Genomic DNA, 19,512 nt, shown 5'->3' with positions numbered 1-19,512 from the left:
GGCCATATCGTAAACCAAGGAATGTGTGCCTGGAGCATGATATTTTGTACTTAAGGAGAAGCCCGTTCCTATGATTTTCAGCAGTCTCCTGAGAACATACACGCTGTTGTACTTCTAGGATACCTGTCATTGGTCTGCAGCCAATAAACAAATCTTTGACTTCACCCAGAAGACTCTGTGTTTCTGTAGGTCTGGAACAGGGTGAACCCAGAAGTCATAGGGTGTGTGCCCCTGCACCGCTGGGACTAAAATACCCAGTACTTCAGTTTGGCGCCCAACTCGGGACGATTTCAGCGGTACCAGTCCAAGCCAGAGGTTCGTGAGGAGCTTCGTGTGGAAATTCCGGAGGAAGGCCGCCACTTCATCGACCCCTGCATGTCGACGTGGTCCGAAAGTCTTTTCTGCGAGGTTCTCCGCGTCCCGACGGCTACGAAGGACTGCTGCCCTGATTAATCGACCTGTTTTGGACCCTTGACGAGTTTTGAGAGAGCGAAACAATCGAGAGAGTCTTCTGGTGACGCCATCGATCAACAATATTCAGTTAAGTATAAGTGGAGCGTCTCCTCTTTGTTTTTGGTATCCTTCGGGATCGTTTGATTTGGTAATTTGGTACTTTGGAGTTTGCAAACGCCAAAGCCAGAGGACTCGTGTATTCACGAGACTATCGTAATCGATAATCCTTTGACGTTTGGATCTAGACTAGTGAGCAAAGATGCCTGGTTCTGGACTATTTAGTAGATTATTCTGTTTGGGTTGTGGAAAAGATTTCCAGCTAGAGGAATCATGTCCGGTTCCTCCGGTTGGAACTCCAACTTATGAGCTCTATGTAAAACATGGCGTAGGCCCCATTGCATATAACGAAGTATGGATCCACTACACCAGGAAAGATGGTGTTTTAAAATGGACCCAAAATGGTAGTTTTGATACCGATATTTTAGATAATTTGGAAATTAAATTGTTTAAGAAGAAAGCCCGGCCGGCGATGTTTGACTCTTTCCGCTTATGGCGAAAGGAAGCCGAACAAAAGGAAATTAAGCTAGCGAAAAAGAATAAGAGAGAGAAAGGTATGACAGTAATGCAAGCAGCTGTACAATTTAAAGACAATGAAGAGGAGCAAATGAGTGAGCAATTGCATAGGCAGCGCAAGTTAGGGATTGACAAATGTTACCCAGCTTTACCACATTCTAAGCAGAATGAGTTAGAAGAAAAGGAGAAAGATCCCCTGATGTCACATTTGTTGAGTTCGCCACCCCCGTATGCTCAAAATGCCACGGCGCCTCCCCAGCTTGTAAATATGCCACCTCCAGTGAATATACTGCAAGCCTTGCCGCTACCGCCAGCTGCTTTGCAGCCGGTTCCTATCCATGTAGCGCAGCCCTCTCAAGCGCCGCCAGTTGTGCTTCCAACTGCCCCCGCACTTCCTGCGACTTTGCCTAATACAGCAGCTGCCTCCCCTGACACTCTTCCTTCCACCACTCCAGTACCTGTCTCTACATCCTCTTTTCTTCCCTCTGTTTTTCCCCCTGTTCTCGCCTCAGCTTCTCCTTCAGCGCGACAGCGCTTAGCTAATGTGGTTACTACATTAATGTCTCCTCTCTTTGAGTCATCTGGTGCGACTCCTGGTTTACAGCGTAAGCAATTGCGTAGCCAATTGCCTAACCCCGATGAGAAAAAGGTGATAGATAACATGGCGCGTAGATGGATTGTTTTTCCTTCACTGTATGATGTGGAATCAGTTGTCAACGTTTTCCATCAATGGGATGCCCCAAAACAGAGATATGTGTTTGAGAAAATGTGCGAAATTCTCTGTGAAGAATTGGAGGATAGTGGTAAAAATCCGAACCCACAGGAATTGTGTAGAGTGAGGTTCGATTTTGGAACTGGTATAATTGTGGACCGCGGAGTAGATAAAGCAGTTGCGGTTGTATTGTCCTTTAGGAATGATGATTGCCAACAGTCATTGTTTGAACAAGATGTCCTTGTGGGGAAAAAGGTAAAAGCGCGACAATACCCTATGAGAGAAGTTCCCCCGGTATGGAAGGAAGCGGTTGCAGCTGCCGGTGGTAACCCCACTGTGGCAGCGCATTTCCAGCGTGTTTGGGTGCATGTTCCATGGAAGCGCTCTGAGGTGTTAGCGCTTAAGCAGTCCTTGCCTGATCCCCGTAAGAACCCAGCAGGTTATTATAAAGAGTTGTCACAGACGGCAGGGTCATGCGTTATGAATCTGGCCGACATAGACATGTTGTTTGGTAATGTTGTTCCACAGCCTCTATGGGGATCAATTCGTAATGTAGATCACAATGCAGAACTAGGGGATACATGGGCTAACATTGTTGCTGCTGATGCTAGACAAACTGGTGGTGCGAAACCAGAACCTTTAGTAGCTGAACTGCCTGGTAGAATCATCACGTATATGAAGACAATAATGCCTGCGATGCGCGTAAATTGGGACAAGTTATCTGCATGCAAGCAGAAGAAAGATGAGACAGTGTCAGACTTCTTTACTAGGTTTGAAGAAACGTTTATTGATCACAGTGGGCAAGATATGAGTACTGAGGGTGGCCAACGGTTATTTGTGGATAAGTTTGTGCAGAATTTACTTCCTGACCTGTGTAAAAAGTTAAAAGATTCAGAAAGTTCTTGGGCTGTTTCTTCTTCAGCGCAAATACTGGCTACTGCACAGTATTATGAAAATAGAGATAAGGACGAGAAAGATAGAACAGAGAAGAAAACGAAGGAACTAAAGACAAAGGTCCTTTTACAGCAGGCCTATCCGCCACGTGGAGGTCAGAATAATTATAGACAACCCCAAGGTGTCTATCACCAACCCCAACAGTTTCAGAACAACCAGCAAATGAACGGGTATTATCAACCACGTGTCCCTGTAGGTCCCAACCAATGTTCATACTGCAAAGAGGAAGGTCATTTTAAATACAGTTGCCCTAAATTAATGCAGCGGAACGGTAATGCGTATGGCGCAAGAGGTAGGGGTGGTCAGCAAGCTCCTAAAGGCAGAGGGCGTGGAAGTGTTCCTCAGAACGCGCGTCCTCTGCCGCCTCAAAGTACCATCAATAGCTTTGATCAGCAAGCTAACGCGACTAGTAATACGGCCCAGTATTATAATAATGATTATTATGCAGAGGATGGTGATGCAGAAAGTAATGATTACTAGGGCAGCCATAGACAGAGAGAGGGAGTTGTTTCAGTGCCAGTGGATCAGAGTGGACCGTATGTTGAGGTGACTACAGCAAATGTAACGGAGCCTTTTCTGCTAGACACTGGTGCTGCAAAGAGTTCAATCATGCATTCAAAACTCCCTGGCGCACCTTTGTCTGGCGATATAAATGTTTCGGTAGGTTTTTCTGGCGCCCCAGTTAGGAACCCGATTTCTAGTCCCATGTCACTTTCTGTTGGACCTTGCGAGCTGAAAGCACCCCTGATTCTGACAACAGGTTGTGGTGAGAATTTGCTGGGATTAGATTTGTTGAAAAGATTGCACGCTACACTGTATTGTTCTCCTTCAGGAGTACAACTTACATTAGGCAAGAAAGTGATTTCCCCAATGTATTTGTCTAAAAATACAATGCCACCTGAATTGTCATCCCTTCCGGATGCCCTTTGGGCTACTGGTCCCAATGATGTGGGCCTCTTGGAGATACCGCCATATGTGGTGACTTTAAAGGTTAATGTCAGACTGCCACGTATTCCCCAGTACAAGATCTCTAATGAAGGGCAGAAAGCATTGTTAGACATTGTCAGCGACCTGATTAATAAGGGTGTGATTGAAGAGACAAGAGGCAACGTTTGCAATAGTCCGATTTTACCTGTCTTAAAACGAACGGACCCTTCACAGCCACCTGTTTACAGATTTGTGATTGATCTTAGAGAGGTTAATAAGATTGTTGTGCCACAGTTTCCGGTTGTCCCCGATATAACCGCCTTGTTAACGATGATTCCAGCCTCTGCTGCATGGTTTTCAGTGATTGATTTAAAGAATGCTTTCTTTAGTATCCCAATTGCAGAAGAGAGCAGGGACATTTTTGGTTTTAGTCTGGGAGGCCGAAGCTTCCGCTTCAAACGCGCTCCCCAGGGCTACTGTGAAAGTCCATCAATATATAGTCAAGCTTTGAAAGCGCAGCTTGATGCACTCGTTTTACCTAGTGGCGCTATCCTGATTCAGTACGTGGACGATTTACTGATCGCTGCGGATACTGAAAAGATTTGTAAAGAAGCCACATTGTCACTGTTGCGCCATTTATCCGCTTTCCATCACAAAGTGTCTCTCTCTAAGCTGCAATATTGTCGACAAGAAGTGACCTACTTAGGTCATCTCTTATCGAAGGAGGGAAGGAAACTGACCCCAGAAAGAATTCAAGCCAATGCACAGTTGAGTGTGCCAAAAACACAGAGAGAAGTACGTGCTTTCTTGGGCATCACTTCATACTGTAGGCATTGGATCCCTAGTTTTTCTTTATTGGCAAAACCTTTGTTAGCCTTAACATGCAAAGACACACCGAATCCTATCCCATGGTCTGAAGAGTGCCAGAAAAGTTTTGTGGAATTGCGTCATGCATTGTGTTCAGCACCTGTGTTGGGTACCCCTGACTACAGTAAGCCTTTTACATTGTATGTTCACGAGAAAGATGGATGTGCGTTATCAGTGTTAACACAGCCTTTTGGCGACAGACCGCGCCCATGCGCATATTTTTCATCAACCTTGGACCCTGTAGCAAGGGCATTGCCAAGCTGTCTGAGAGCGACAGCTGCTGCAGCGATGTCTATCCGACAATCTGCTGGTTTGGTAATGGACAATACATTGATTGTTATGGTTCCACACGCTGTAGACACATTATTAAATAGGACCAAGACACAACACTTGACTAGTGCGCGATTATCAGGTTATGAACTTACACTGTTAGCAAATCACATACACATAAAAAGATGCAATACGCTGAATCCAGCCACATTGTTGCCAATTCCAGCAGACTCAGATGAGATTGAGCAACATGACTGTCTGTTCAGAACGGAAGAAGAGACGAAAGGGAGAGTAGATCTAAAAGATACTCCCCTGACTGAGTGTGATGGCACTTTATGGGTAGATGGTTCATGTTTCAAGCTCCCTAATGGTGACACGACTGCTGCATATGCTATCACGACTTTGCACACGGTCGTGGAAACTGCACGAGTGCCACATAATTCGGCCCAAGCAGCAGAATTAATCGCCCTCACGAGAGCATGCGTGTTGTCTGAAGGAATGAGAGTAAATATATACACAGATAGCCAGTACGCCTTTGGCGTGGCTCATAATTTTGGGCGTTTGTGGAAGGAGCGTGGGTTCCTGACGTCGCATGGAGCTAAAATTCAGAATGGCAAGTTGGTGAATGATCTCCTTGAGTCACTGACCCTACCATTGCAAGTTGCGATCATGAAATGCAGTGCGCACAGGAAAGTCACAGATGATGTTGGACGTGGGAATGCGTTTGCTGATGAGACCACGAAAGAAACAGCACAGAATGTGAAGACTAGAATGTGTGTTGCAGGCCCCGCAAGATGGGTTAATGATGTGGGAATGTGTGAGAACACAATAGAGAGTGTGAAGTCGCTTCAAGCTGAAGCCACAGAGGAAGATTTAAGCAAGTGGAGAGAAAGTATGGGTAAGTTGGATGAGAATGGTTGTTGGATTGATCTGACAGAACATAGGCGATGGTTGTTGCCTGATGCATATGTGCTTCCAGTGGTTACAATGGCACATGGAATGGCACATATCAGTACGAAAGGTATATGCAAGTTGTTGGCTCCAGTATGGCAGAATGCTGGGATTCCCAAGTGTGCAGAGAATGTGGTCAAGAATTGCATAGTATGCTTGAAGTACAACCCTGGTAGGGGAACCCCAACTCCAGCTGGTCACTTTGCACCCCCATCATGTCCATTTGAAGTTTTGCAGCTGGACTTTATTCACATGGAAAGATGCAACAACCTGAAATATGTACTGGTGGTTGTTTGTGCTTTCTCAAAATGGATAGAGGCTTATCCTCTGAAAGATAACACTGCCCTATCCACAGCTAAAGCCCTTGTGAAGAAATTTTTCCCTAGGTTTGGGATGCCAAGAATGGTGTGGTGTGATAAAGGAAGTGAGTTTGTGGGTAAAGTGATGAAGAATGTATGTGAAGGGCTAGGGATAAAGCAGAAGTTCCACGCTGCAAATCACCCCCAATCAGCTGGATTAGTAGAACGCTACAATGGAGCCTTAAAGCTCAAGCTGGCCAAAATCCAGGCGAGCACCGGTCTTAAATGGCCTGACGCTCTGCCTTTAGCACTCCTGTCCACCAGAATGACCATACACTCACGAGTGGGACTTAGCCCTTACGAGGTTGTTTTTGGCCGTCCGGCCAACGTATGGGGTGTACCGAGGCCTACGAAGTTCAGTGAGATAGAGCATCCAGTACTGCTCGATTACCTGTATGATTTGACTGTTAAACTGCGTGTTTTGCACCAACAGGTACATGATACTCTTCCCCAAGCTTCTGAACCTCCTGGACACCCTATCAACCCTGGTACGTGGGTGCTAGTCCGAAATTTCCAGCGCAAGAGCAACGACGAGCCTCGCTGGATCGGCCCTCATCTTGTTCTTCTTTCGACAAGATCAGCAGTGCGAGTGAAAGGGAAGAAACACTGGATCCATGGTACCCATTGTAAAGTAGTCCCCTTGCCTCTGCCATATGACCAGTGGGTCAAGGAGGGTATCGCCGACTCTGAGACAGACACTGTACCTCGTTTTGTACCATTCAGTGACGCACGCATAAAAGACACAGTTTCAGACCAAGAGAGTGACAATATTCTGCAGGAAGCTGTGCCACCATCAAATCGACTGGACACCACTGAGCCTGAACTCTTGTTTCAAGACCAAACAGCACCTGGCCGTCTCCGCTATAATTTGAGACCTAGGCCCATGGACAAATAAAGATTTCCTCACTATTTCCTTTTTAACATTTTTGCTCTCTCATCTGAAGGACTTTCTTGATTTTTGTTTTTCGAACCACCATCCGGGTTCTGCCGAAGGGTCGCGGTGCCAAGACTTTGGGGTACAGGCCGAAGACGCTAGGTCAACGGTTCTGGTTGGTCTAGGGCGTTTCCCTGGACTGACAGGCGTATTCCTTAGCAGAAGACACTCATCCACCGCGAGCGGCCCGAGTAGAGGATGGAGTTTTTTAAGATGGAGAGACCGATTGAGGAAATGAACTTTAACGCAAGGATGTGTAGAATTGTAAAAAGTAAATGTTTTGTCTTTTTGTGCCTTTCTACACTGTGTAGCATAATAATGTTTATTGTAGGATTTGTGTTTTTCTCCGCTCAAAAGCCCATTGAACCCACTGAACAGCCTATACCTCTTTCTACTGCCTCCTCTCACTCTTTTCACCCTTTGCCTGAGCACGAACAGACCAGACGATCAGAGTTCGTAAATAACTCGTTTATCCAACTCTTGCACCAGCACCAACTGGTAATGAATACGACCAATTGCTGGGTGTGTGGGTTAATGCCACATACCATTAACAAGGGTATTCCCTACCTGGTGCTGCCGTACAGTTACAATGGATCGTCATGGGCATTCCAAACCATGTTTCTCTATGCTCTAGATACGTACTCCCCTCGCCAACCGCGTTCCATCAGACCTATCACCAATAATAAGGCTTTGATGAAAGGAGTTGCCGATATGAGTAGGGATATCGATGCATACTCATCCATTCCCAAAGAAGAGCTGAGACCTTATGTAGGATGGAACGCGACGGGGTATAGTATTAGTCTGGGTGAAAGACAGCGAAAAATCTCATCTCCAATCTGGGTCGTACCCCTCATGGGTCGGTTCTGCTTACAGGGTAATGGTCAGAATCCTAGAGCTCAACTGGGAAGAAGTGACTGTACTGAAATGTACACCTTCCCGTCACAGTTTTCCCCTGCGTTTTTGGCTGCCAAGGGCACATATTTCATCTGTAATGACCGAGCATATACATGGCTGCCCCCTGATTTCTCGGGCACATGTTATATTGCGAACTTGCTACCGCCGACATTTACTGCTGCCTCTGACTATCACAAGACCAGAGTTGTGAGAGGTGTGATTAGTAAGGAGGATACTGCCGGTCAGGAAGCGGGAGACTTCTTCTTGGGTTTCCTGCCGTTTTGGGGACCTATGGTCAATAGTAGGAACCTGAGACAACTGACTCGTGTGGTTGAATCCACTATAAATGTAACGGCTGGTGCCCTTAGTAATCTGACAGCTGAGCTCCAAGCGGATCGCCTTATGACTCTGCAGAACCGCATGGTTCTAGACGTTATTCTTGCAGACCGCGGTGGGGTATGCAAGGTCATCCAATCCAGTTGCTGCATTTTCATACCAGATAATGCTCCAACAGTGTATCAAGCCATCTCCAAACTCCATAAAATATCTGAATCCATACACGTGGATAAGGGAGATTGGTCACTGGTAGGGTGGTTCTGGGAATTGATATCTGCCTGGGGTTGGAAAGTTCTGATGGTCATTGGAATGATCTTAGCCATTCTTTTCCTGTTCTGTCTGTGCATACAGTGTGCTCCTGCGATATGTGGCCTCTGTGCTACCATATGTGTAAGGAAACCTGTATCGAGGGACGAACTAAGTAATAGGATGATGCTACAGCAACATCTCCATGACTTTGTGAACATTGACCTAGACTCGGATTAAGATGAGTATAGTGATTGCCTATGTAAGGGCAAAAGGAGGGTCTGTCGTACTTTAATATTCGGGACCGCGTAGGGGACAGGGCTTTACCCCTGTCTATCTTGGTATTAACAAACCGCAAATGGTAAATGCGGCATGTACGAGTGCTTTGTATATCGTTCTAGCTATGAATGCACTGTGTACACGTTATTCTGCTTCACTACGCGGGTTCCATTTTGGAAGCAGTGGCCATCTTGTCATTGCCCTCACATAGGCTATAATGGAGTAAATACGGGCCTCACAGTACATGGGCTTCTCCTCTGACTTCTCTGTGACCTGGGCAGCTGCTGTGCTGCCCCAGGTCAAACCGGTCTCACGAGCTCCCCTTCCTCCGTCCACCTGTGATTAGCATCAGGGCTTGACCCGTCATAAAACCCTTTCATTCTATACAATCCCCCGGCTAATCTCTTCCACACCTGCTTGTTCCTGCTTTATGACTTGTTTCCCAAAACAGGAGATGCTCATGTTTATTGGGGGGTCTATTGACATCAAATGTGGGATCTGAACCTTACTGTGTAAATCATTGTGGGCTGGCCGAACTGGAATGTGGGATGGTCATCATGACTCTGCTTTTTCGTTTGTAATGTATACTTGTAATGGCCATATCGTAAACCAAGGAATGTGTGCCTGGAGCATGATATTTTGTACTTAAGGAGAAGCCCGTTCCTATGATTTTCAGCAGTCTCCTGAGAACATACCAGCTGTTGTACTTCTAGGATACCTGTCATTGGTCTGCAGCCAATAAACAAATCTTTGACTTCACCCAGAAGACTCTGTGTTTCTGTAGGTCTGGAACAGGGTGAACCCAGAAGTCATAGGGTGTGTGCCCCTGCACCGCTGGGACTAAAATACCCAGTACTTCAACTGGCGTGTCCAAAATTGCTTGAATGCGGTCTAATGTAAGTGCACGCCCCTCCTTAGACAAAAGGTGACCTAGGTAGGTTACCTTTGGTCTACAGAATTGTAATTTCTTCTTCGATACTTTGTGATTGTGTGATACCAAAAAGGAAAGCAAGGATAACGTGCACTTCTCACATTGCTCAGGAGTATCGGCCGCCAACAAGATATCATCGACATATTGTATGAGGGCCACCCCTTCAGGTAAAACAAAGGAATCCAACTGTCGTTTCAGTGCTTGACTGTAAATGCTAGGACTTTCTGTGTAGCCTTGAGGAACTCTACAAAATCGATATGAACGATTATTCAAAGTGAAGCCGAAAAGGTATCGGCTATCAGGATGAATAGGAATCGAAAAGAAAGCATTTTTCAAGTCGATAACAGAAAACATGGTCGGCGTTGGCGGGACCAAAGTAAGCAATGTCGTGATGTCAGAAACCACTGGGTATCGAGGTATCACTATCTTATTCACCTCCCTCAAATCAATAATAAAACGGTAAATCCTAGGATCAGTGTCTTTCTTCAAAACCGGAATGATAGGACTATTGCAGACATTGTATGGAACTTCCTCCACTACCCCCACCTTAATGAGATCCTGCACTATCTGCGTGAGTGCCTCCTCCCCCTCCTGTGAAATGCGATATTGAGGTAGGCGTGGTAACACAGCTCCCTCCTTCACCCTAATGTGTACCGGTGGGATAACCATTTGTCCCACATCAGTGTCCGAGGTGGCCCACAAAGTACGGGGTAGAGAAGCCAATGCGGTCTCCTCTGCCACCGCACACATCCTTCCTGTCATGGGATAGTTATCGTTTAGAATCACACGCACTCCTTCAGGGGAGCAACGGATTGTGGCTCTGAAATGTTTGAGCATATCCAGACCCACAATGTTATCAGGCGTGTTCGGGGAAAGCAAAAACGGACAGGGTGTAGAAAACTTATTAACATGAAATGCAAGGGGTTGTGATAATGGGCTAAGTGTAGGTGTGCCATCGAACCCTATCGATGTAACCGTTAAGCCAGACAGGGGAGCCCTCGGAACCAATTGCTTGGACAGAGCGCTACGAGTAGCTCCTGTATCAACCAGAAACCGATCAGTAGAACCCAAAACATGCGCTGTAACATAAGGACCCCTCTGATCTACTGGCACTTCAACTGATTCCTCCCCCCATCCTACGCAATCCTATGCATGTTGTGAATCGGGATACCCAGGGCGTTCATAATTGGACATTTGATACTGGTTTCGTCGATCAAACACATTGGGCCCATCACGTGGCCGCATATTAGAATCAAATCGAGCATGATCAGTTGGATGTCCTCTAGGGCCCGAAAAACCTCCTCTAACTCTCATCGGCCCCTGGCCACGCCCCTGGCGCTGTGCATTTAATACCGGACAATCCCTGACCCAATGACCCAACTGTTTGCAATACGAACATTGATCATTAGTTACATCTGGGCGACCAAAAGAGGGGCCCAAAAATCCTCTTCCACCTCTCTCAAAACCCCGGCGAGGCGGAACATTACACTTGCGCCAACATCACCTTTGTTTTTACATCTTTCGACTTCTTCTGTTCGTTACCCTTTGCTTCTTGTTCCTGACGCTCGTAATACTGAGCCATCGTCAGGAGGGATGCCGGAGACGATGTTGTCCAAGAGCTTTCACTCGCTTTTAATCGAGCTGCTACTCCTGGCAATAAATTCGACACATATTTATCAACAGAAAGATGTCGACCTGTATCATCCATAAGTGACTGACCGCTAAAATCATGAATTGTTTCCTCAAACCGCGTAAAGAAATCAGAAACTGATTCATCAACCTTCTGTTTGCATGAGGCTAGTATATTCCAATCGATCTTTTTAGGGGGGATAATCGTTTTTAACTTAGTCAAAATAGCAGCTGGGAGATCTAAAATAACCTGGGGCGGCTTTTGCGCGGGTTTTCACTCTCTATCCTCATCTTCAATGTCAGACCATTTCGCTTTAAAAACAGCTAGATCATCTACTTTTCGTACGGATCTCCACATATCCGGTGGTAAAATAAGCCCAAAGAACAAATCTATATCTGCTAAGGTCATAGTACAAGAATTTAAAGCCCCCTCAACTTCCCCATGAAAGGCGGCAGGATTCTTTCGGGGATCGGGTAGTGCATTCTTCAATGCCATAACATCAGCCCTATGCCAAGGAGTATAAACCCAATTGTACACAAAATATCCTCTAGCATCGGGGGAAGACATATCCGAACTAGTTCCCGCTCCCTTAGGAGGAACGTACAGAGGCGCTGCCTCTCGCATCGGTTTAGCATGCACTAGTTCAATCTTATCTGAATGAATGATAGACGACTGCTTTCCGCCTGCATTTGGATTCGATTGCTCCTCCTCCTCTTTCTTTTGGCGCGCTTTTTCTTTGAGTTGAAACATCGCATCCCGTAACGCAAACAGCCGACGAACCGCATCGGGTACCTTAGCGGGAGAAAGGACACCGTTACGTAATGCTTTAGAATCTAATACTATATCATCAGGCTCAAAGACATCAGAGTATTTCCGAAAAGCAGTAACCACTTCATCAGAAAAGGTTTCAGCAAAGTATAATTTTTCCCTATCCTGCCATCCTTCCAAAGACGACAATAATTCAGCGAGAGATAGTTTATTTTTAAGCGCACAAAAAGAAACTTTCCGAAGCTAACCCATGTGATCAGTTGATAACATGGACCGCGTATCTACCTTCTCCTTGAACAATCCAGAATCCTTGACTCCCGGAGCGGACGGGCCCACATAAGGTGGCGGAGAACGATCTAATAGAGAAAAATCATCTTCAAGATTAGTAAGGACAGGATAAAGAGGCTGCCGAACAGCATATTGACCCGATATTTGCAACCTGTGCTCTTTCTCCTGTTTTTCCGCCCGTTCTTGTTCCTCACGCTTTTTCGCTTCCTGTGCTTTCACATGGTCCTTTTTCCGTTGTTCTTTGTCACTCAGCGCTTTTGCACGTTTCTCGCGCTCACGCACTTCTTTCACCCACAATCGTATACATTCAAACATGTCTTGTCTTGCACACCGCTTACATATACACTGTTCCACATACTCAATCTTACGCATATCAAACGATCCATACAAAGGCCATCGCAACTCTGGATCCTTCTTGGTATATTTCCTCCACAATGTGCTGTACATTATAGGGGAAAGACCGTGCTTCACGTACATGTCCCTATTAGGAGTCCCCTCTGGGGGAGCTGGTTCAGATTCCTCAAGACTTAACCGGTTTCCAAAACAGCAGCACCACTTACGGAGTGCGCTCAAAGCAGGCATGTTCAAGAATAGTGCAAAATATGCAATATTATCAAAAAAATGGCACTAAACCGTTGCGCCGTTCAAATTCAAACAACCCTGGAGAAATATCCCCACATTACCTGCCTATATGTGTTGCAACGCATATATTTTCACATTACTCATTTCAAAATATGACCGGTCATTACAAATCAAATCCTTGCCAACCCAGGCTTCACAAAAGCTCGCAGCAAGTACCGTACAGTGGTTCTTACCAATCAAGAGCGTCCAGATTCCAACTGCCAAGTTCCAAATTCGCCCAAACGGCCATTGCACGGCAAAACCGACAGAAGGGGTCTCAGTCGAGGACCGGCGCCACCCAGATGGTCAGCTCGGAAGGGAAGGAAGAAAGCCTCGGGATGCCAGGACTAAAGACGCCGCTGGCAGTGATCACGTCCCCGGCAAGGTTCCACTCCTTCGTCATGACCAGTCCTTCGAGCATTCGAGTCGCCGATGAGCCCCACGTGACGGGCGCCAATTGATGCGTACAGGCCCCAGCTAGGCCCGCAAGTACAAAGGGTTCGCCCTTCTGTGTACAAAGTACTAGAAGGAAGTTGGCACGGAAACTGCAAATACAAAGACAAAGTTTATTAACCTTCCAAGGTGGTCCTACAACCTACACAACACTCTACAGTATTGTACAGAGTAGAACACAGAACTTGTGCACATGGTCCCCTTTTATACACAATAGTGGGGCTCATAAGTAGGCGGATACAACATGAAGCAAGATTTATGGCCTTATATGGACATGTTCAGTGCATGATCAATACATGGGTGGAGTTAACAGTTCCTGAGACCCGCGAAAACACATTTTAAGCAAAGCCTAATCAGTGACAGATGTGGTCAGTTTTGAGCATGTACTAAACGCACAAAGGAGTTATTCATAGACTGTTGCTAGGCAGATCTCGGGAGTGACTAATGAAGAGGTAAGACTCTTCTCGTGCAGAGCACGTGGTTTCCTGGCCATACAAAATGGCGGATGGCTAAGCAGAATGAAGTCTGAACATTAGTCAATATAAAGCAGAAAACGTAATTCAGACATGAAGAGCACATGTCTTCAGTGAATGCTTAATCATATCGCTGTTTTATTTACAACACTAGGAACCGATGAATCACTTTGTCTGTGCAATGCATTTTCAATAGAGATCCTTGCAACACTTCAGAAACCAGGATTTAAGGTACTCCACCAGCGCTCCAGTCCTGTCGGCCTGAACTGTTGACTCAGTGCCGGTCAGGCAGGAGCAGGTATCCGCAGTTGGCGCTTTGTGTTATTTAGAGCTATTTTCACTAAAATCTTTAAAATTCCATATCGATTCTACTAATTGGATTTTGTTGTTTGCCTTTTATTACTGTTTGTAGTGCACAGGTTAATTTAGGGTTGGCTTGTGCCTCACCTTGATAAGAATTGTGGTTGCTGCTTGACCATTGCTTACACCCTGTCAACTAGCAGCACAATTTCACACAGAAACGGATAAAAAGTAGGCCTGGGCGAAGCACTACGCTACGCTCGCGTAGTTTGCGAAGTTCGCGCTACTTCGCACTACGCGAACTGCACGTAGCACAGTGCGAACACGCGTAGCGTAGTGTTGCGTAGTGCTGCGGTCTTTTTTTGCTTGCTCGCGGTCCTCAACGTCAAGTTGGCGACCGCGAGCAAGCAAAATGACATCCCGGCGAGACTTTTTCCTTGTTCGCGATCGCGAGCATGGAAAATAAACCTCCCGGCAAGATTCCCAACGCGAGGAGGTCAGGTTTCTCATTGCGAGGGGTCGCGTATGCTCGCGACCGCTCGCGATGAGAAACTACTAGTTCGCGTTGAGAAAGCTGCCGCTCGAGTAAAAATCTACTCGAGCAGCAGAAAACTAAAGCTCGCACTGTGCAAGATGCCATTTTCAATGATTGCGCAGTGCCGGTTGCTTGTCCGCACTGTGCAATCATTGAAAACAACATCTTGCACAGTGCGAACATGTTACTACGCAGTTCGCGAAGTGCTACGCGTAGCTCGCGTAGTGCGAACTTCACTTTGCGTAGCTTCGCGAAGTGCTACTTCGCGAACTACGCCCACCCTTAATAAAAAGGGAGCTCTTTGAAAAAAAAAGTCTCTGGGTTTTGTTCTCTTCAGATTGGTATTGTTTGATCTCAAGATGGTTGCCTTGACATTGTTTAGGATTGCTGCATTTGTAATTGCTTTTTCAATACTTTGGGGGGCTATTGTGGGGCCAGGCTCGCATTCAAGTCTCCAAAATGCATTATGAAAATGCTTGCTGCAGTGAAAAAAAATAAAAAAGCTTTTTTGTTGAGAATGCATGTATGCCTAAGGGCACAATTATATACAAGCAGCCAATAGCATGAGAAGAGAGATGTTTATGTTTCTGAAACCCAATTTATTAATGCTGTTTTTAAAGTTTAAACAGCTGTGGGCCTCGTAGGACATAGGTAAGGAGTAAAGTAGAGGAGGGGGTATGATTAAATAGTGCTAAGAGCAATTATGCAGAAAAATAAATAGCAAGCGGGGGTTAACGGCGCAGTAAAAAGTTGGTGTTTCCACAATGATTTTCAAACAAATTCTCCAAAATCTCAAATTTTTCTCTCTTATTTTGTGGATCGTACACTACTAAAATTAAGGATGAATCATTTCCAGAAACAGTTGCAAGTAATATGTTTTAGGACAAATGGAAAGATTCGCCTTGTTGGGAAAACTGTAGGCCAATGTGCCTGTTAAATAGCTATTTACGATGTCAAGTCACAAAATGTTATAACATGTTTTATCAGAGGTAGTCGTGGACAAAATCACCTTCATCAACTGATGCTATGCAATTCATGTTATAAAACAAGTGGAATGTTTTTTTTTGATGCGATAATGAGTAGTTACAATTCAAGTTAGTTACAATTCAAAGTGTCACTCAATGCTGACTACATGCTAGTAATTCTTTAGTCACCTTACAATTTCGGCCTTAGACTCCTGCACCTTTCTAATGGTCACTTTTGTCAGAAAGAAAATAACGTAAAAATGAAAAATTATGCCAGCGTCATCACCAGACCCGAAACCGACTGGACCAACTAGTACTTTCAATAATCAAAGTACCACATCACATATCTTGGAATTACACGCAATAGAAAGATAATCTTCATCGTTGCAGCGAATGTCACAAAATTCACAGTTTACCTTAATTAAAAATAGTGCCAAGTGTGTATTTTCCCTTTGGTGAGGCTGAATGGGAATATTGCCTAGGTTCCTGTATGTATTTGTCCATTTTCCAATGACATACCCCAACAGGACTCTTCCTATAATATAAGTTATGCGAATGTCTTATTTGTGTTGAATATTGTAAATCTAAAATGTCCCACTCCAGACTTAAGATGACACTTTCAAAAGAGGGTTTTCTACATAGGGTAAACCCGTGGTGCCAATCATTACGAGCTTCTCTCTTTACAGAAGAATCATTTCTCAAATCAAAGCTGCTAGAAAGCTTTTTCATAGGGTAACCAAACAATCAACCTTTACACTTATGTTCTCGCTTGGGTATGTTACATTCGCCCCTATTACTTTACAATGACTCACGTTTACAACACATTTTTAACGTTGCAAAACGTTTACACTAACTTACTTCTACAAAACATTACAGTTGGATTTATACTGCATGCATTAACTGTTTTTTTAGAATATTTTAAATATTAACTATCAAAGAAGTAATTAAGTAAAATAAGCCCTTGATTATGTTATACAACAAAAATAAAGTGCTTACGTATTTCAATATTTTTTGTACTCACCTTAGGATTTATAGATGGCAGAGTTATTATAAAGTCCGCACACAGCTTGGCTTGGTGATTCTTAAAGCCTGTATTTAGTATAACCCGATCGATGATCGTTTCCAAACTGATTGTTTGTGTGGAGGGACTGGACTAATCAGAGGATATTTATTCTTAGTGAGCTGATCCGTAATCATAACAAATTTTCCCTCAAGGGGTTTCACAAACTTCTCAACTTGCTACTTACCGCAATCTGTTGTACTCACGCTCTCTGGCCCATTGTGCCACTGTCAGCAAAGTTGAACAATGTCTCCTCCTATCTGAGGGACACCACCAAATATCAACGTCATACTTTAAACTGAACAAGACCCCTCATCTCCACTGCCCTCTGCAACCAGACACCAATCTTGACTAAACTCTGCATGATGAGACTCGTTCCATCGTGCTAGGAGTCTCTACAATTCTGGGCCAAGGTCTTCAGTCACCTCTGATACAATAGAACATTTCCTAAGAATGTAATGCTCCCAGATAAACTGCACAAACTAAATCCGATTCATATAGCTCACTATTGGCAATGTGATCAACTCAATTCAGGCTATATCCACATATGTATACAATGTCCCAAAGTTAAAGACTAGAGGTTGGAATTAAAAGAACCAATAGAAACTTTCACAAGCATTCACTAGGTTGAACCAATCCTTAATGACTATCCTGTAGTGGACTTGCTCTTTCACATCGCAGCTCCTTCCGGTAGCTGCTGCTGTCCCAGTGCACTGCTGCTGACCTGGAGGTCAGGAGTTTGAGGCCCTCCTCCACCCTCAGGATCCTGCCTGTGATGCAGATTGGGGTGTATAAAATCTCCCTACTTCCACGGATAGAGTAATTTCACAGTTACACGCACATACACTCACCATACACTAGGGCCCATTTCACTAACATACACTCAAAAACTCCACCAGCATTGAACCTGTGGAAAGAAAACTCCTAAACCCCACATCTACACCGAGGTCGATAAGACCTAGCTATTGCAATTGTCATAATCTAAACAATCTATACATCAATAATCAAATAGAGTACTCAATAATTGACAAGAAATAATCACCAACACCATATTTAAAATTATGATTCTTTATCTAAAATTAGTCAAAGAAATTAATCAGAATAAATCATTTTCTCATAATTACCTATTCTAGCTAAATGTCAGAATGGGTCATCAGGACAAGTCTCTCAGTAGAAATCTCCCAAGTCACTGTCCTCTCAGCATCGATTCTCACCAACGCAGGTTTGGACATCAAAATCCCGAATGCAATGAACGCAGACCCTCTCTAGTCCAGTATATTTATAATGAAACTTGCAATATTAAAGAAACATTAAATGTTTACACATCCGCCGAACCGCTGAGCAGAGCGAGCAGGAAAGGATGTAGCATCGCTACATTTGGAAAATCTCCGCTCAGGAAATCACAAAAATAAAAAGACAGAACAGGAACCAAAAATAAAAATGTATCCTTTAGCAACCACATTTCTTCAGCGATGACACAATGCTCAGAGTTCTTTCTTAACAGTTCCTTTGTCCTCCAAGGCTGTCCAATACATCTGGAAACCTGCCCAGAACTGCTGCTGTCCTCACGGAAAGTTTTAACCAGGCAAGGACTGTGATCAAATGTGTTCAGCAAGGCCTTCTCATCACAAATTCTCACTCGAGGCCAGGCTGGTAACGGCGGACATGTTTGGTTAGGCCAAAATGGACCATCTTAATTAAAAGAGACAAAAACAACTTTACCACAGCATAGTGATTAAACAGTGTTAACCCCACTAATACCCTTATGTGTATGTAATTATCTAGCTTTAGCAACACAGAAAAGCATTAATTCAAAAGCGTTTCGTGCTTAAAATAAACAGCACTCAGCAACGTTTATTTAATAAAACATGCACATTGTTAATAGCAACACAAAAGCATTCCCTCGTGTCGGTTTTCTTCTTATTAGTATGTTGGTAAGTTTAAACATATACACAAAACAAATAATTAGTAATTAATAATTAATAATGTTAACTTATGACAAATAGACAAACCAGAGCTTCAAAACCCTATAGATTTTCATTAGAAAATCCTGCTCCAGCAATCCCCCCTTTGGTGATTTTATCACCAAATAACCCAAAAAAAAAATTTAGTGAAATTTAGTCCCATTTTAGGAGAAATTGGAAATGTCTTTTTCTCCTTACACAACACTACACACCAGACACTCTTTCATCATCCCTCTTTGTTTCTAAGTAGACACTCTCCCTTAATTCTTCTAATTCAATTTCTTGTGGTTCTCTTTTCAACCTTTTATTTCTCTTTTCATTGTTTCTTTTAATTAATTTCTTTTTCCCTCCCCTGTTTTTACAACACAAACACACCAATCTCAATATCAATAAAGCAACAATTATACAAGTTAAAGGAAACAATATCTTACCTATAATAGTACTACCTATTTTTGCAATAAAACTCTTAACAGCTATCACCTTATTAGCTAATTTAGTCCAGATACTTTCAGCTTCAAGTGGTACTAATTCTTCATGCAAATCAGTAATATTTTTGATATAGACCTTCAGGTCTTTGCTTTCGTCTGGAATGTAAGTGCAACAATGTTGAACTTTCAGCATTCCACAAACTCCACCCTCCTTAGCCAATAGAATATCAAGAGCAAGTCTATTTTGCATAGACATAGCACGTACGGCAATTAGTTCCGTATTCACCAAAAGAAACCCTCCAGCGGTATTTGTCGATAAGCGATCCACCACTGTTGACAGT

This window comes from Triturus cristatus, chromosome 7 (assembly GCF_964204655.1).
Source record: "Triturus cristatus chromosome 7, aTriCri1.1, whole genome shotgun sequence".
NCBI lineage: Eukaryota > Metazoa > Chordata > Amphibia > Caudata > Salamandridae > Triturus > Triturus cristatus.
The sequence above is the reverse complement of the archived record's forward strand: the minus strand, read 5'-3'. Positions refer to the sequence as shown.